Source organism: Gobius niger (assembly GCF_951799975.1).
Source record: "Gobius niger genome assembly, chromosome: 10".
Taxonomy (NCBI): Eukaryota; Metazoa; Chordata; class Actinopteri; order Gobiiformes; family Gobiidae; genus Gobius; species Gobius niger.
In genome coordinates, this window is record NC_136861.1 from 15,172,897 (window position 1) to 15,189,594 (window position 16,698).

Genomic DNA, 16,698 nt, shown 5'->3' on the forward strand with positions numbered 1-16,698 from the left:
AGTTGTTTTTTAGAGATGAATGGGCTAAAATGTCAGTCTCTACATGTGCTAATCTTGTAGAGTCAAGCCCCAAAAGACTTTCTGCTGTTATTGCAGTAAAAGGGGGTTCCACAAAGTATTCATTCATGCTGTATGAATACTTATGCAAGCCCCACTTTTCACTTTTCTATTTTTTGAAAAATAACAGAATCATGTATCATTTTGCCTTCACTTCACAGTTGTCTGTTACTTGTGTGTGAACGTTCAGTAAAAAAATAAAAATAAAATCTTTATGTTTAGGGTTGTAAACATGACAAAATGTGCAAAAGTTCAAGGTGTATGAATCCTTTCGAGAGGCACTGTATATTCATAGTAGTTTTTGAATAATAGACCCTTTAATTGTTTGCAAACATTTGGGACTTAGCTGGAGGCAGGAAGTTAGATTCCTATCTATTTCCATTGGAGCTGTTGTTATGGCAACGATAAACAAATGTTTAACTGTTTTTGGAAACATCAAATCAACCTTATTTTATCGTCTCAAATGTCATTCCTGTTGGTCTTGCACCTTAAGCCACAACAGGACCACATGTTTTCGTTGTAGTTTTATACTTATAATCACTAGTTTTAGTTTAATCTTATTTCTCTTGATCACTTCCTGCCTCCAGATGATGTCCAGTTAAAGGGTCTATTAGAGAAAGTTTAGAGATTTCCCCCTTAACTGTTTTCAGACATGAACATATATGGGCAATTCCAGGGATGCCGCAGTTTGACTCACTCATTTCCCATTGGTTTAACATGGTTGCACGGCAACAGTTTACAATTGTTTACCTTCTTCTATGTCACTTCCTGTCAGTGTCCAATAAGGAAGTGAAACTATAAATATCACAAAAATGGCCAAACTAAAGAAAGCTGGGAACAATCTTTAGCAAAATCTGAAATATAATCGTGTTAACTATGTTTTAGCAAAACTTCTGTCAAATGTGTCATATGCACTTTAAGTTGAAATTATCCTTTGTTGTATTTGTTTCATTATAATCAGTATTTAGTTTGGTATACTCACTATTATGTGCAAGTAGCTATAGTATATAAAGCAAAAAACAACAACATTACATTTACTTTGGCGTCTTTTGAACTAAAATGAATTAATATAATCAAAATCAATGTTTTATTTATGAATAAATCAACAACAAACATTTTCTGATTTCTGGATAATCCTCTCCTTTAACCATATTTAATACCAGTGCCAATCCTTTATGACAAATCATGCATCATCCGCTGTGACTGATGAAAATGGAAATACTGATGGACAATGACTGGGCTCGGCATTTATAGACAATTTTTAACCAAATCTTTATTACTTATCAACCTTTCACAAATGCGTGACTGTTATTATGATGGGAAATATTGCTTCCTCATAGCGATGGAGAACTGTGTTTTTCCACTCAAGTAACTAGATATGATTTCAACACATTACCATGAGTCGCTTTGTAATAAGTAGCCACTGATGCATAAAGATTAAGCATTAAAACTATAAAAGTCACGGCAACACCCCGCCGAATGTTTTTGAACTGTGGGGCAGCATGTTGAGAAGTCCCTGGGTTTGGACGTGCTGACCAACAGTGCTGGCCTTATCTTTCAAGCCAGGAAAATGATGCACATTGCTTTGAGTACACAGACCGATATGAACACGAGGGAACAGCCATAAAAAGGAGAGGCAGCAAATAATAGAGTATCATTAAAGATTCAAATACATTTTCCACGGTGCCATTTTGCATGAACTTAAATTAAAATACATGGTTTATTGGCTGCACGGTCAGGTCGAAGAGTTGACCTGAGTATGAGGAAAAACATCCATCACCAGGATTATGATAAGTTTACTTCTGTATTTCCCTGTAAAAGTCCTTCAAAACAGTAAAGCACTGTGGACTGAGAACCAACAGGAGATTGACATAACAGAGGTGCTTTGCTCATGAGTATTTGCATAATGATAAGACTGAGGTCAGCATACAGATCAAAATGTGTTGGGCCTATGTCTTTCAGCTGTGCAGTTACAGTATCAGCCTTGGGGACCTAATACAATGATAAAACGCCAATATAGTTGAAAAAATTATATTTAGCATATTTGGAACCAATTCGCACAAAAACCCATCCATCCATTTTCTTCCACTTTTCCGTTTTCCCGGGTCATGGGGGCAGCTGTTGGAGCTGCCCAAATCACATTGCAACAGCCCCTATGGCTCCTCCTGCAGGTGGTGGGTCCACGGAAGGACGGCCTCATGGTTCCCCCCCACCACGTTAAGGTGGCGGTTCCAGGAACCCTCAAAAACCCTCACAGTAAAATGTTTATGCTCATCACACTGGTCAAACTGTTACTTTTTGGTATAATAGTATATATAATGTTTTTTGTTGTTGTTTATACAGCCATTTATTGTAATTGACTTACTGTTTTAAGTTGTGCAATTTAAAGCAATACCAAGTAACTTGTTTACCTTAATAAACCATTTCTGTAGTCCCTCTGGGGGGTAATACAAGTTGGAGGGTCTTTCCTCTCCCCCTGGTGTCTCTGGCCAGAAAACCACAATTGCAACTTGACTGCCACCGGGTTGGAGGCCCCAATACACATTAATGGAATCACGAAGAAGCTAACATGCTAGCGCGCAAATTTGAGTGAAAACAATTACAATATCCCTCTCTCCCTTCGCCTTTTCTATCAGTGTAGTATTTACTCTCACGGACAATTACTACGTAAAAAAAAATCGCAACTTGCTACGACACCTGCAGTTGCGCTTATGGCCTCTAGGGGCATGACTTACTTAGTACTTCCTTAATTATTTTTGAAAGTGATATTGTAGGTGTGTGTTGGTAAGAGTGGGACAGGCCAAAAACTCCCAAACATTCTTACTTGGGGGCCCCTTTAGTGGCCCTCTGTGTAGCCACTAAAGGATGTTACTGATTATATGATTAACTAAAAACAACTAGTTATAAGTAAGGCAATGTTGTGCATTCAAAATTTGAGTACACTTTCCGTTCATAATAATGTTCCAGTAGTTTAGTTTCACCTTCTTCTTCAATCTATGCCCCTGCGAAGTCCTCAAGTGCAAACGCTGAGCTGGGCTACTTTACAATTCTCATCTGTCATTACAACATAATAATAAGACTTGAACTGAGGCCACTTATTGTCGCTATTTATAGACATTTCAAAAGTCACTTTGTCTTGTTAGTGACGCAGTTCTCGTCAGGTACAGTCATTTATATCAGGCCAAGTGAAAACCGTATGTGCGTAACTATCAGAATGATTTCTGATAACATAGTGTGTAGTTGTTTTGCAATATTTGATTTGTGGGTTGAGGATCTGATAGATTACATTTCAGACCAATGACATTTCCTCAACAAATATATCCAACATACCCAAATATTAGAAGAATGTTTTGTCTTATCACCTTTTCAGATGTTTGGTTTTAGACATAATACTGATTTGACTTTGGTCCATGACATGCTGTAGCTTTTTGACATTTGCCATGAGTTTAGAGTTTGGGAGTGGTCCATGGAAGAATCTGTTTCTTTGTTTTTACATTATGAATTTCACAAGACTTATATGATTCTCACAAAATTGCCACTAACACCTTTATTTTTATATTTTGATGTAGCAACTTATACCTATGGGTTAGGTCAGGGGTGTGCAAACCTTTTTCATTGAGGGCCACATTTTGATGTTTGTACGGCATTGAGGGCCACCATAAGAGAGGTTTTAACTGTGTCTCACACCTTTATGTAGTCTTGGGATTGTATTTGCTAGTGGGACCTTGTATCTTCTGCCCGAGGGGAGCAGTTGGAATTGTGAATGCAGAGGATGGCAGTGATCAGGGTGGCTTTCCTGGTCCGTGCCTGCTGGTAGAGGTCAGAGAGGGGTCTGTGGTGAACCTGTGATTTTGGTGGCCTGTTTAATGATCCGGGAGAGTTTTGCTTTGTGTTTAACTGTGAGAAAATTGTGTAGAAGGATTTAATTGGCAGAAAAACTACCATCTCTGGTGATTCGTGCAAATTCAACAAGAAGCTTAAAGTTACAGGCCACCATTTCTACATACTGAGATATGTTCGAGTTCATTTGTTCCTGTCTGGTCTTCACGCGTGCCCTCAGTCACGTAAACACAGCACAGACGGCGTTAGCATTCAGCCTCTCCTCCTCTCCTCTATAGCTCCAAACGAGGTGAAGATTGAAGCTACCAAGCTCTTCCACATTTTCCCTATTTAGATATGGTTACGTGAAGTGTAACACGATGTGGATTTTCTAAGCGGATAAAAAGGGGAATTATATTGTAAGGCGTAATAATACAGGGAGTACTTCGGCGTCCGCACAGTAAAGTGAAGATATTACAGCGCGGAATATGGCAGTAATATCGGGGAAGAGCTTGGTAGCTTCTATCTTCACCTCGTTTGGAGCTATAGAGGAGAGGAGCAGAGGCTAAATGCTAGCGCTAAATGCTAACGCATACGTGAAGACCAGACAGGTACAAATGAACTCGTCTAAGCTAAGGCAACAACATCTCAGTATGTACCCTGGGTGCTGAGGGCACTACAGCACCCCCTGGTGGATCACTTACGCATTAAAGGCAATATTAAGTAAATGGGAAATAAGCACAGAAATAGCCTTTATGGGGGCAATCTTATCTCTCAGCACCCCCTAACGAAAATTCCTTCCCACAGCTCTGAACGTTAGCCTATTCCTTTAAGGGCCACCAAAAAATTGTCTGAGGGCCACATTTGGCCCCAGGGCCGCAGTTTGGACACCTGTGGGTTAGATACACGACAGAATAATATGTATTTGTAGCTTTGGAGGTAGATAATGTACCCAAGACATAAGACGCAAGTCCTAATCCTGAGGGTCTTATGTCTTATGACAATATGTACATCCAAACTTCTAATACTAGGCTAATTCTGCATAGGTACAAGTTATCACAAATAGTTACAAAGCAGATTACATTTAGTTCAGTACAATGTATCAAGGCAGTGTAAAATAAAGTGTGATCGATCTGGTAGTCATCAAAATGCAATATTTAGTGTAGATATGTAGGAAGTTGAGTGTGGTACATGCTGCTGAGGAGCTGAAAAGGTTATGTTTCTAACTTTCTACTGTTTAGGTGGGAAGATTAGATTGAAAACAAAAAAGAGAAACTTTAGCCTTTTTTGTATACGCTATCTAAAGTGTAGTCTGTTTAGCCTATCAAGAAAATGCATCATGTTCAACTTCATTTTGTGAGAGCGTTTCAGATTTGCCCCGTTCACTCGCTGCGGATAAACTGATGCCTTTGTGGGCGGGACCAAACCCTCTTAGCTCCATTACAGCAGCAGTGTGACTGACAGTCGCCTCGCCCAATCAGAGGAAGGGGCGCGGGCTAAGCTTTTAATGCCGTTTTAGAGCGAGTCACTCCCAGTCCAGGAGCCACCTGTAGCGGGGCAGCGTGGAGCAAAATCTGCGGGAGTAAGAGCACCGTTATCCGGGGCAGCGCCACACAGAAGAGAAACCCCCTCTCTGTCTGAAGCCATGCTTTTCACCGCTCTGCCTGTCGTCTTTCTCCTGGGAACTTTGGCTGGAGGTGAGTAGAGTTTGCGACACTTGTATTAGCCTTGTTATAGCGCGTTTTAATAAATGTTGTCAGATTATAGAGCGATAGATTTTCTCCTTCTTTGGACACTTTAAAGTAGTCTATGCATAATGCTTGTTGCGTCTTTTTCAAGCATCGACAAGATACTGTGATGTCACTTTTTTGTGTTACATGCCCAGCCTTATAATATAATTAAGAGTTTACCAGAGAGCTCAAATTTTGCCTAATATTTCACTGTATGAAACTGAATTTAACCATGTAGTCTACACATATGTCCATCCCAGCTTTGTATGTTTCCATTTTTTCTTTTTTCTTTTTACTAGGATAAGGATTTTGTAGTAAACTAATCTGGATAAAGGGGAAATATCATCCTCTGTGATCTCACTATGGGGGGGGTTCCCTGTGCTCCTCTCAATAATGCTTTCCTTTGACTCATGATTGTGACTCAGAGTTTTGTGATGGACTTAAATGCCAAATTCAGGCAATGGTCAAGCAGCACAATATCCGCACTAGATCACTTTTCTTCTTCTTCATGTAAGGCAAGAGATTCTGACTTCTAGGCTTATCTTTAGTCGCCTTCCTCAGAGCTCCAAATACCGGTAATTATTAATAACGGGGTATGAAATATGTCCTGGTGAACAGTAACAAAAAAAAAATGTCCCAGAAAAATGTTGGAAACTTCTGAAATTGCAGCTCCTTGCTGGGTTAGATCAGTTCTCCTATTGCCTTACAAATCCAGGGCTAAAATCCATTGGTCACACTTGTATTATATGGCACTGTTTGAAGCGTGTCTTTCATTGATGACGCTCCCAAGTCTATCATGTGCTGAAGCCTCGGCCCCGAGGCGACGTGTGTTTCACTGGTCATGTGGCTTTGAGCATCTTAGGAGGACATTTAGCATAAATGACTGTGGAGAGATACATGCACTGCAATCACTGTGCTGTTTATAAAGCACTAAAACAGGGTCCTTCAGTGCAGAACCTCTGGCCCTCAATTGTAGAAAGTTGTGCTTTACTTTGGGCTTAAATTGGCCCTCCATCAAGCAAACTCGCCTACCCCTGCACTAAAGCAACAGAGTATTTTCAGAAGACAAGGAGATAAACTGCAACACTGAATCCAGTGAAATATGATTACCAGGTGTTGTGATGTTTAACACTAAATATGGCAATGTGTGGAGATAAAACAAGATGATTACGATACAGTATTACTCACTGTACTACAAACTCAAATCATCATGCTTTAATGATTGTTTCTGACTCCTATGTCCAATAAAGGTATGCAGGTGATGTCACGGCATGGTCACAAGCCCGATGACACTGAGTTTACGACACTCAATACCGAACACTGAGGTTTCTGATGGAAATGATGTAAATGCAGACACTCTACAGGCCCACAGGAGGTTGTGATGTTACCTGAAACCCATAGGGCAAAATACTGTAGATCAACACGTTTTGAGAAACTAAAGCCAAAGCCCAAAATGAGACACTCTATATCAGGGATCTCCAACCAGTAGCTCGCCAAAGACTTTCTACATCTCTACATGCTTGATAAGTCTGATTTTAGATGCATTTTCTGTTTGTTCTGAACACGCTGAACACAATCTGCAAACAGTTTGGTCAATATTATAAAGTATAAGGACTAAACGCAAGTCATTTTCTGTGTTTTTGAAGCACAAGTAGCTTGTTGTGTAAAAGTAGCTCACCGGGTAAAAAATGGTTGGAGACCCCTGTTCTATAAGGTGAACTCACCTCCATTGTTTAATGCAGTTCACTTTAGTGCATTCTTTAGCTCATAAACACAGGACTAGTGGCCCGTGGATGAGTGCTCTGAAGTGTTCCAGCTGTGCAGATTCTCCTCTCTGCCAGGCACCCCCCTCTCTCCCCTATCTGCCCCCCGTTCAGGACCCTCTGAGTGGGACAAACAGTTGTCAGCAGGCCCCTCTTATCCACACGTGCTCCATCGTGTCTCATTGCTGCCGAGTCACTGCTGCGTCATCATAAGAGCATGGAGGGCCAGAGCTGAGACACAACATGAGGATTACATTATGGTTTACCAGTTCAAGTACACATTGTTTCACATATTTAAACTATAAGCAATTCTCCGCAACTTTTTACCCTCTAAATATAATAAAATACAAGCATTTATTTCATTATGAGTGTTGCGTAAATCAAAGTAGATATCTCAAAGACGCCCAAAAAGGTAGAGGAGACTAGATAATCTGTAACACCGCCTTGTAGAGACAGTGAGTAATAACGCCACTTGCATTTGACACACCCCTCTGTATTTGCACTCAGCCTCTTGTCTCCTGCTGGTTCATCGATTCGCCGCCATATAGCCCGGTGGATTAGCCTGTTTGTGGGCTGTAAATCTCGCTCAGTAATTGGAAAGCATGTGCTGCGCGGCTTTAATTGGATATGATATGTGCAGAGGCCCAGCGAGCGCCCGAACCGTGGGGAGCCATCTGTTACGAGCGCTTACCCGGGACCTGCCCAGATACCAGACTGTTTACTGTGGGCCGACGGAGGCTGCACCGGAGCACACTTGGATGACATTGGCGAAAAAAGAAAAAAAAAAAAAAGTTTGGAATTAGATTAGCCTCGTCAGGTTATGTGTGATGCAGTTTTTTTCTGGAAAGTTACTTGAATTTGTAGTTTGTCACGCCCCAGTTCTGCCCAGTCAGCAGCAGCAGGAGAGAGAGCGGGAGAGGGAGTGTGACTGTGAGCTTCGAAGAGTGAAGTTTCAAGGACAAAGATAGCTGGGAGATATTTTTACGCACAATATAGCAATTCTTTCAATCGCATGAGTGAACAACATAGGTCAGATTGTAGTTATGACCTACTGTATTTGTCAGACGGCGTTATCAATGAGGTTGTTGTGAATACTCGTGTAAACATCTACTTTACCTCCAGCGTTTATGTTGTTTACGGACAAAGTCTGTACTGTTCATTTGAGTCTATGAAACATTATCATGAGGAAGATATCAGTCACAATCAGTCTCTGTACATCTATGTCTATGAAAGGTTCTGAGTCTATATATTACGCTCAATGGATTTGGGCCTGAAAAGCATTGGAGACACTCTTCTATTTCATTTTTCACCCCTCTGAAAATGTTAAAGCTTTTTCTCCAGTTCAAGCTTTACCGAAATCTAAAAGCTTCTGGAGCAGACCAGTCCATCCATACATCCATTTTCTTCTACTTGTCCGTTGCCAGGTCGTGGGGGCAGCCGTTGGAGCTGCCCAAATCACATAGCACCAGCCCCTATGGATACAGGCGGCATCTCGTCATAGAAGGGGGCGTGGCTTCGCTAAGGAGGAAAATAGAATCTTTAGAGAAACACAATTTTTCACTATTCTTAGCAATTTTCTGGTGGAATATGAACTTATTTATCACTTAAATAAAGTCAAGTGTAAATCGGGTCCATATGGATATTTTCTCGCAGCAGATTGTTCAGTAGAAGGGAAAAATCTGCAGTTGTAGCTAGCGCTAGCTAACTGTTAGCATTAGCCCGATGCTAACATGAAGCATCAAGTTAACATTCTCCGTTATTTATGTATTTTTTGGCTGTTGAACCACTTTGCTCCTCTCCATGCCTTTTTATCTTTATTTAGTAGAAAACTGTATTCATATTTCAGCATTTGTTAAAGGGGCTGGATGCAAGTTCGCCAGTTTATACTCACTACTGCCACCTCAGGTCATACGTATAACGGCACCTTATATATTCAGCTCGTGCATGGATTTTAGAGGCAGTTGTGGTGAACAGGTCTGGGCTCATTCTACACATTAGGACATTGCTGGAGCATAGGGGGAGGAAAATACATAATTTTAATTTTCTAAACTCTGTATAGTCCTTTTAAAGTAGTTTTTGAATAATTAAAGAAAATGTAGATTTTTCTCCAAATTGTTTTCCCCCTTGTTTTCAAACATGACCATATATGGGCGAATTCAGAGATGCCGTCTGTATCTATGGCTCCCCCTGCAGGTGGTGGGTCCACAGAAGGACGGCCTCATGGTTCTAACCGGGCCTGTTGGGTATTTTTGGCAAAATACTTTTTACTTTACTTTACTTTAATTACTGTATCTATCAGGCTGAGCTTTGGTCATGTCTGTCTAAACTTTTTTCTCTGTGAAAATTTAACTGGTCACGCAGGTGCCTACACAACAGGGAATTCCCAACACATTTACTTATCAAACCCTGATGGAAAATAACAGGGGCGTATCTCTGGGGTGGTCAAGGCCACCCCTGGAAACTGGCAGCCCACCATATCCCACTCAGAGGAGCAGGATTGTGGGTCAATTATAAATTCAGTTCAATGATAAAGTAGCCACAAATAAACACACATTTATGTTTATCTGACAACATTTATTTAAGTTTAGCGGAACGGTGAAATGTAAGTGTTGTGGCAAAAATAAAAAGGAAGCAAATCGGATTCCTTCTCTGCTACTGTGCGTGGATACTTTTGGCCTGGGTGGAGTAAAGGTAAAGCAACACCACGGGAACAGTCCCTGAACTGGACACCATATGCCCTCAAAGAAGCCCCTCACTGTTTTCCCTGTGAGTCGGCCATCTTTACATGCCCGGGCCCTGTAAAGAAAGTCCGAAATGTGAGTCTCGTTAGCTAATTAGCAGGTAGCAGTGTTTCTCCCTCCTCTTTGATCCCCTGTGTGAGTGGACGCAGGGCCCGCTCGTGCACTGGAGAAGTCACAGGTCAGTTCTCCACATGACTGTGTCCTAATGAGGGGCCTACATTACACCCTACTGCCCCGGGCCCTTCCTCACTGTAGGGTCACTGCCTGTCACTGCTGCTCTCACACGATCTGCGTTCACAACTGCTTTTCAAGTGTTTGAGTCGGGCTGGGGACCGTTAGCTATACCAGTCTGGAATGGAAATAATGGTTTAGGTACTGGTATCGAATAAAAGTAAAAAATAACGAAAAACAGGTGCAGAAGTGAAACAGAAAATATTTATATTCAAGTTTTTAATGCTGTTGGTGATCAAAATTTAAAAGAAAAAAAGTGAAGCACAAGTTGAAAAATTGGGGTAAATTTCGGGCAAAACAGGGAAAAAATAATTGAAAATTTGGGATAACAATACAAGGAAAAATTGGAGGGAAAAAGTGAAAAACCTTTAATTTTTTACTTTTTGGGGGGAAAATTTAGGGCAAAATAATTTAGTATACAGGTGATCGTCATATAATTAGAATATCATGCAAAAGTGCATTTACTTCTGTCAACTTAAAAAGAATAGATAGAGTTGGTCATTTTATGCTCACTACTGCCACCCCAGGTCTTATGCGTAACTGCAGGTTCTATATTATTAGATTTGAGTGACAGTGCAGGATTTTAGAGGCAGTTGTAGTGAATAGGGCTGAGCTCATTCTACACATTAGGACATGACTGGAGCATGTAGGAGGATGAAAATACTTCATTTTAATATTTTTAAACTCTGTATAGTCCCTTTAAACTGTGAAACTAATATATGATAGACTCAGTACATGCAATGTGAAGTATGTATTAGGGCTGTGCAATTAATCGAAATTCGATTACGATTTCGATTACAACAGTAAACAATTACAAAATTAGCATAATCGCAAAAAAACGCTTATAATTATTTTTATTTTTTTTCACATTTTTTTTCACATTTTTTTTTTTCCCCCACATTTTTTTTTTGCAAAGCAGACTTGCGTTATTTCATGGCGCTGGGATTATTTTCCCTTCGCTTTTCACGTGCCATGGCTCGTGCTTTTGTCTGACATAAAAACAAACGGCGCTGTGTGATGATGTCATCAGGCCGTGCTGCTCAGTTTACTTGCGCAGATGTGAGGGGGCAGGTATGAAACAGAGACCTCTCTTTAATCAAGGCGTACTTGAAATCATTTTATGACTGTCCAGAAAACATAAAGTGTAGTGTAGTGTTTTGATTAATAAATAAATAAAATAAAGATAGACTTTTTTTTAAAGGCAACAAATAATCGTTTGAATAATCGTGATTTCAATTATGACAAAAATAATCGTGATTGTTATTTTTTCAATAATCGAGCAGCCCTAGTATGTATAGCCTTTATTTGTTGCATGTTATGAGTCTATATCATTAGTTTCACATTTTAAGTTGCAGTTAAAGTATTGTTAAAGTACCTGTATTGGAAAAAATGTAACCCTATGTTTGAGTGAAATCTTGTTGGTTATTTTGCTCTTTCGCATCAATGTGAATCCAGTGTGTCTTTAGTCAAAGGCCTTTTTTTGCATCATGGTTTATGATTAATGTTAAATAAACAGTTGGGTTGTGTGGAATGAAATGTAATGGGAGATGACCAGAAGCTGTTAGTTAATGGTTTATCAGTTATTGCTTTTAACAAACATGCTTTAATAGAACATGTCTCATATTTTACCATCGCTCTGTAATGCAAATTTATTTTTTTGTTTACCTTATTCTTCATATTTAGTTCCCGTAAGCACTGAAAACTGGCCCGTTCCCATGCATTGTCCTGTCTGATGTCTGGTGAGTTTTGCAGCTCTATTCATTGGGGCGTGTCATTTACAGACAGGGCTTTATTCTGGGTCAGTGTCAGCCGTCGTGTGGTGCAGGAAGTCGAGATGCGTTTAGGGAACTGGAGCTGGCGAACACTTCACAAGAGTGCTATTGTTTCCCGCCAATCGAGGTGCCCTTTAGTGTTCCTGTACGACCCCGACATCAACCCCACCCTGCCGATAGATTATTTTTTTATTGTGATTAAAACCAAGCATGTTCAGGGTTTCTTTAGTAGATATTTCTTGCATTATTGTGTCACTCGTACCAGGAAGGGTGCTTGGTTTCCCCACATAAGTCAAATACTTCACAGTTATCCGGGTTGCCAGGTATCAGAGGCCAAATCCGCCCCAGAACCTCTCAAAAGCTTCTCCAAAACTGCATTTCTATGGTAACAGTGGTCCATAGAGTGGACAGCATTGGAGAATACAATAGGTCTGTAGTACTACTGCAGGTTAAGCCGTATCCTCTTCCTGAGCGTCTGCTGCAGGTGACCTTCGCCCCAGTATTGACCCAACCATCCCCTTTGTGTCTGCGCGGGATTATCCCACTGTGGGATAAGTCTTCAGGCTGCATTGTGCTCCAGACTTCACTGTGCTTTTAATTACGCACACACTTACTCAGAGTATTACTGACTGAGCCTGTACAGGGGCAAGTTTTATGGAAACAGGGAAAAGTCCTGCTGCATATGCTTTGAAATCTCTCGAAGGAAAACCACATAGATTGACATAGATTTTGTTTTGATGTACTATTTTATTCAACAATGGGAAACTGTGCTTTTGCAATTGACCCATTGTTCAATGATACAGTACGAGAGTAAAGAGAAGTGAAGGATCATGGTCCGGGGTCGTTGAAGGTTTGGACCATGTGTGTTTTTCTCCATACAGAAAAACCCACATGGTCCAAGAATCAACCCCAGGACCTTCTCACACTATATTAGATTTTATGTTGGTGCGATAACAATATATTGAAGTTCAATATATTGAGTCAGGAAAGTATCACGATAAACAATATTTTGGACTCTAACGGTACTAGACACTGTCAACTCTATAAAAATGACAGTAAAACTTTGTTCTGAAAGTGAAAGCCTAAAATGCCACACAAGCTGCAATAAACATATATATATAATGTAACTCAATTTGCTTCAGTTAGAAATCAAAGTTTTATAAAGAATAAATAGGGGGGAAATGCTAATAAGTGTACAGACGATAAACCTTGTTTCGCCCTGAAGGTACTTATTTTCCCGATAATGACCAGCGTTCTATACATTATCCCGCTTATTATACGGCCATACGTTTGGCTAGGTTAGTAGCAGCAAGGCTAGTAGCTAGCCAAGCTACTTAGATGAAGATGCAGTTGGAGGAATGGTGGCGAATCTCTGAGTAAGTTGAAAGTCGGATTCACGTTAACTTCATGAGCGATTCCTCCGACTTCTCTCAGGGGACGGGGACAGAGAGAGTGTCCGCTACTACGTACGTGCGGAGTGACATGAAAGACCTGTATTACAAGCACGAACTCCGTTGCTATTGGCAGCGGTCATTATTTTTTATTCAGAGGTCCTCTATCAGAAAATAAGAACCGGTAGAACGTTGGAAAATCCCATTCAAGTCAATGGAGCGTTCTACTTACGTTGTGAAGAGCCGTATAATAAGTTAATGTATTTTATGTTAGATATTTAAAGACTATACTATTATTATTTTTTTTACATCCAATCAAAATGAAATGTCTGAATACAAGGCTGTCGTAGAAAATATGTAGAACTTAGTTATTTCCGTCAAAGAGAAGTGTCAGGGTCGGGGCCTGTAGCTGTCAGTGTTGTGAAGTACAGAGATTGAAACATGTCTGCGTGACCTCACAATTTGTAATTCTTAATTTACAAAACACACATGTTTGCTTTGGTTTTGCATATTATGAAAAAGGGCGGAAAGTGTTTGATGCCAGTGGGCGGATTGTGAGCCTGCGTAATGGACAATGTTATTTGGAAAACTTGTGTGTGTGTGTGTGTGTGTGTGTGTGTGTGTGTGTGTGTGTGTGTGTGTGTGTGTGTGTGTGTGTGTGTGTGTGCGTGAGCTCTTTTACACAATGACAAATGGAAGTTAATCAATGTTAAAGAAATGCTACACACAAACTGAGCCTTGGATATTTCCTGCTATGATGACCACAACCTAGTTAAATATAATTTCCTCATTTTGTGGCCGCTCTTCCTCTTTCAAGCTTCTCTTTGAACACGCATGACGACGGGGCCATAAAGTTTCGCTAAATCTCAAAACAAGTAAAATAAATGATTGGTGTCGGCCCTTCAGGACGCACAGTACAGCTAATCTTTAAATAATGAAATTCCTGTCATATTAAGTGCTAACACGGCAGGTAATATTGGACCAAGAACTGAAAAATAATGTAGATTTAATTATTTTGGTGGCATGAGCTGCTGTGACTATTATGAGACACTCCAGGAAAATCTGATGCTCAGGTTTTGGCCAATTTGGATTATACGGCCTCTGAAGTTGCATTTCCCCATACAAATCTATAAAGAAAAGTTGAATCACTGCAATATTAAATCATCTTATTGTGAATAATGAGAAATCCATTTGTTTCAAAGACCTCAAACGTCAAACTGGGAATGGAGAAAGGCTTGAAATATTCCTGATAACAATAGTGTCCATGTCTGATAGCTACAGGTTTCACTTGAGTGTAATTTTTCTACTTTAACCAGCTAATTTTACTGTAAAGGAAACGTAACCGAAGCCCATCCTTAATTTTTTACGATCATGAAAGTACATAATGTTTTTGACTTCCTCCCTCGTCAGTAAGAGTGAGGTGGCTCTGGGCGTTTGTTTACTTAGTTGCCATAAAGTGGAGGTGTGTTATTTTTCATACATCCTGGTAACTTAGTGATAAAGGCATTAGGTTAGGCCAGGACGTGCAACGGAGTGGAACATCAATAGAACCGTATTGATATGTTGATCTGGGTTATTGAAATACAGGCGCACATATACAGGTGCTCGTCAATTAGAATATCATGAAAAACTGCATTTCTGTAATTCTGTTAAGTCTATCATAAGTGTCAAGCTGTTATTTGTGATCATTTTGATGATTATGGCTGACCCGGACAGTAAAACACATTCAGGCCGGATCTGGGCCAGACCTAGCAGTAGATCTTTCCCAACTCCGTTATCCCGACCTGGGCCTTTGTCTTCTTTTTTTTTTTACAAGATTTAATTGAACTTTTGAAACGTTATAACATACAACACACGCAAGCTCGCACATAAGTCAACCAAACACATCCAAAAACAAAGTGCGGTCAAATTTACTCCTTTGATCCCCTAGTGGTATGAGGCTTCAGGCTTCGCAATATTACTATGATACCCAGGAGGCTTTTTCTGTTAACTGTAGTGAAATAGGGCTGTTGTGGATTCCTGACAATTACCGTAATATATTCATGATTCTGGCTTATTTACATTACATTTTCCTCTTTCTGCTCATGTTTAATGGTTATTTTTGTACTTGTCAATAGTGTTACTCAATATATCCTATCTTCAGTTATTCATATTAACTGTTAAACTAAAACAACAATCACATACCTGAACAGAATATTTGTAAACTATAGTAGTAACACATTCTAAGTGTTGGGGAAAATACTTTGAAATTGTATTTAGTTACTGAATACTTGCCTTAAAATGTAATTTGTAACATATTCTGTTACTTTGTTTAATCAGAATACTGTATTCTGAATACTTGCAGAATACTTTCACATTGATTTTCATTATATTTATGTATAAATATGGCATATTATTACAAAAATGAAGACTACGATTGTTTGACACCTGTTACAAACTCACTTACCGTTAATGAGGAACTCTGATGAAAGTTGGCCAATTTATGCTCACTACTGCCACCTGAGGTCTTACGAGTAACTGCAGGTTCTATATTAAGATCGTGCATGATGACACTACGGGCCCAAAGTAACAACTTTCTGAGTGACAGTGCAGGATTTTAGAGGCCATTGTTGTGAATAAGTCTGAGCTCATTGTTAGGACATTGCTGGAACATGTAGGGGAGGAAAATACTTAATTTTAACATTTTCAAACTCTGTATAGTCCCTTTAAGAGTTCTTTCTTAATAATGCTGTGCAATATGGAGCTAAAGTTAAATGATTGATACTAAGATATATTCGCTTGGTATTTGGAAAGTAACTGTATTCTAAATACTCACAAATGAAAGTGTAACTTTACCTGAATGCAGTTACTCAAAATGAGTATTCTAAATGCATGTGTTTAGTTGCTCCCCAACACTGCACGTTTTACATGATATGACCCTGTTTTGTTGTTTTATTGACCTTCTGTTTGTCTTTTTTCATGTAGTTTGGAACTTTGAGTCGAGAAATCAGATCTAAGGATTTATAGCAAACAATTGAAGTCCATAGTAAAGACCTCCTGCTGGTTTGGCCGTGCGCTCTGACTTCCTCCTCGGGCCTGTAAACACTATACGAGGACTCAAGGTGAAGCTAACCAGGAACAGACAGTGTTACAGGAGTAACAACATGCTTTTGCCAAACTATTTAGGAACAAATTCAGCAACAAAACTTGAGCAG